Raw genomic sequence first — 3,220 nt, 5'->3', positions numbered from 1 at the left:
TTGTGGAAGTGCCAGTGAAATGGAGTGAAGCAAAACTAGGCAGCACTCCAGGCAAGATTCCTACTAAAGTCTCTCTCATGGACCACCTAGGGCTGTCAAGTTGTGTGTTGACCCATGCCTGTTTTAAACTAAACCGGGAGAGATTTAAATAAGATGCTAGGAAGAAATTCTTCCCTGTGAGGGTGGTGAGGTACTGGCACAGAAAAGGGAATTCCCCATCCCAGGAAGTGTCCAAGGCCAGGCTGGATGGGGCTATGAGCAATCTGGTCTAATGGAAGTTGTCCCTGCCCATGGCAGGGGGGTTGTGATGAGATGATCTTTAAGGTCCCTTCCAACCCGAACCATTCTGTGATTCTAGAACAGATGGCCAGACCCCTTCCCACAAGGGGCACTGGGCACCTAGGAAGCAGTTGACAAACCTGGTCTATGTGCTGCTTCTTAAGCCTTACCCTCAATTTGTCATTCCCTTGGTCGCTTATCTTGTGGCTTTTGACCGTCTTAAGTTTCTGCAACATGTCTCGTGAGCTCAGGAGCACCAGTCACTGCTGGGCTTTAGCAGCACACATAGGACTCATCAAACTTCTCCCAAACGTCCCCAGTGTTCCCAACTCACTGTCCCTTCCTCCTGCTGAGGTGGAGCAGGTGAAGGTGGATGCCCTGCTGGCATGTGACAGTTTGTTGTTACCTGATGCTCTGCTCCTGTGTTGTTATCCCCGTGGCAACGCCAGCGATGTTTTGCCACCTCATCGTGCCTGACGCACGCCCGAGCCGTGCTGTGCTGGCGTTAGCTGGCTTTACACCTGCTGGATAATTGCGCTCTCGCTCGCTTCAAGATCTGGCATGTGAGCTTCAGCCAGGCTGGGAACAGCTCCACTGAAGCAAAAAATCCGGTTAAAGGGAGAAGCAGAGCGGGCGGTGAGCTGCTGAGTCATTCCACAGCCCTCCTCAGATAGCCTGACACCAGCGAAGAGGATCAAAGGTGAGGTGACCTTGTGCATCGGAGGGGAGGCAAAGTCCTCTGCACGGGCTGGAATGTGCATTAGCTCTGGAATGCAGACAGGCAAACACTGCCTCTAATAGCGGCTTTAGGCAGGGGTCTAAGATCTCCTGTCTAAGGGGAAAAAACTCTGTATGTGTCCAAAACCCAGGGAAGTCAGTGGAAAGACTCCCATCAACTGAGACTCAGGTGCTCAGAGAGAACATTCTTAGATCTGTTCTTCTGACCAGAACTGTGGTTAGTCTGGGTGATGCTTAGTTTTGGTCCGCTCTATTTTGAAGCTGAGTGAAGCTCTTGGAAAGCCTCAAAACCTCTCTTTAATTTGCTAAATAGGAAACTTTCATCTCATCCTGTAATTCTACAGTTCTCATTATGATCTCCAAAGAAACATTAAAATGGGTTGTGTTTTAAAGATTATTGTTTCTCATCCCATCTCCAGCCCACTCTGTTTATTTCAGTGGACTAAATATCAAGGTTGTTATTTCTGGGTGTGAAGCCCTGGTTCTGCCCTTGCTGATTTCTATACCACCTTCTGGCCTTGGTAATTAAACTAAGCAAGCTTTTGGCTACTTTTAGAGGATTTTCTGGCAAGGCCTGTTTCACTGCCTTTTTACCTGGATCCAAAGGCACAAAGAGCCCAGTGCTGTTTGCCACCTCTTCTCCATTTCTCTGAAAGGTGTGGGGCAGAGAACACAAAGGTGTCAGCCCAGATGAAAGAAGGACTCCTGTTGTCTGGTTAGATCCCTTGTTTAGTTTTGGGCTCACAGGTGCTGCTGCAAGGTAAGATTCATCTCTCCTAACTTCAGACATCTGCAACGTGGACATTTACTTCTGAATAGTCATCCTGGACTCCCTTTACAGTCCAACAATGTACCTCATCCTAAAGTAGATATTTGCAACACATGCCCTATTGGGTTATGCCCTAAAAACCCCCAATTGTCTTCCTGGACTCAAGTGGGGTCTAGCAAATAAGCTCAGAGACAGACGTCTACAGCTGAGGTATTCACATTTGGTTAGGGAGCCTCAGATTCACAGTCTAATTTTCACTGGATCTCAGGATTTTAGAATCAAACCTCTGTTCAGTCTACTTGCCCTTCTACAAGTCACCTTTGGAGATGGATTTGCCCTCTCTTGAAGATATGATGTGAACTTAGTCCCTAAAAGGTCTGTACGTATGGCCCTTTGCAGAAGTCATGCTTTCACAGGTTTCTTGCCCTGGGGCATATCTGTCTTTCCAACCATCTTCTAGGATGCATTTTGCATTTTTAACAGAGGAATGTAAATGGCATGGTTGTGCTTCTTTCCATCATTGCTTGGGACACCACCACTGACCAGTACATCCATGAACAAAGAAGCCACCAGGGCAGAAAGCCCAGATGGATTTCCACGGTCCCTAAAGGTACCCTGTAAGAGGGACTTTGACAAGGGCATGTAAGTGTTAGGACAAGAGGGAAAAAACCTAAACTGGCAGAGGTCAAGTTTAGATGAGGTATTAGGAAGAAATTCATCCCTGTGAGGGTGGGGAGGCCCTGGCACAGGGTGCCCAGAGAAGCTGTGGCTGCCTCTGGATCCCTGGAATTGTCCAAGGCCACATTGGATGGGGCTCTGAGCAACCTGGGATAGTGGAAGGCATCCCTGCCCATGGCAGGGGATTGGAATGAAATTGCCTTTAAGATCCCTTCCAACCCAAACCTATTCATGATTCTGTGATGTCTTCATGAGTGAATGTACTTACAGAACAGAAGGGCAGCATCTGGATCATGCCTCATAACACACTGTGGGATCCTTAGGATGAAAGAAGCTGCATAAACATAAACTATCTCCATTGATTATAAATGACAGGGAAAGGGAAATGCATGATTTAAAGCAGTGCCAGCTCTGGTTTAGCAGCAGATAAGCAGCACTGGGGCTGTTGGTCAAACAGTGCTGCTCACTCTTCACTGCTCATGTTCAGATGAAATGCAGGGAAAGGATATTTCTTCTGTCAATGCCACAGAGATCTGAGTGTTCCTGTATGTCTTTCCTACAGAGATAAAGACATGGACACTGCTGACATGTTACATTCCCCTTATCTGGAGTGATTGTGCAATCCCACTGGTGTAAATCTCCTGCTTCCTAGTGTGATGCAAGCAAGCTCTGCCTCTGCAAGGACTGGGGGCAGTTTGGCATGGCCCTGCCCCCCACAAAGCAAGAGGTGTGACTTGTCAGCAGGCAAATCACCGA

At 47.9% G+C, this 3,220-nt stretch overlaps 1 long non-coding RNA gene across 1 annotated transcript in view; it reads left to right on the top strand.

Moving 5' to 3' along the window:
• The first annotated feature begins 323 nt into the window (after window positions 1–323).
• Window positions 324–3,220, top strand: part of LOC108449745 — a 13,764-nt gene continuing 10,867 nt past the window's right edge. Inside the window, exon 1 of the long non-coding RNA XR_001866021.1 lies at window positions 324–979. This is a non-coding gene — a long non-coding RNA (uncharacterized LOC108449745). The remainder of the gene's footprint in view (window positions 980–3,220) is intronic.

The sequence above is a fragment of the Corvus brachyrhynchos genome, unplaced genomic scaffold, assembly GCF_000691975.1.
Source record: "Corvus brachyrhynchos isolate BGI_N302 unplaced genomic scaffold, ASM69197v1 scaffold18, whole genome shotgun sequence".
In the NCBI taxonomy this organism is placed as follows: domain Eukaryota; kingdom Metazoa; phylum Chordata; class Aves; order Passeriformes; family Corvidae; genus Corvus; species Corvus brachyrhynchos.
Note: the sequence above shows the minus strand (reverse complement) of the source record. Positions and strands in the feature narration are given on the sequence as shown.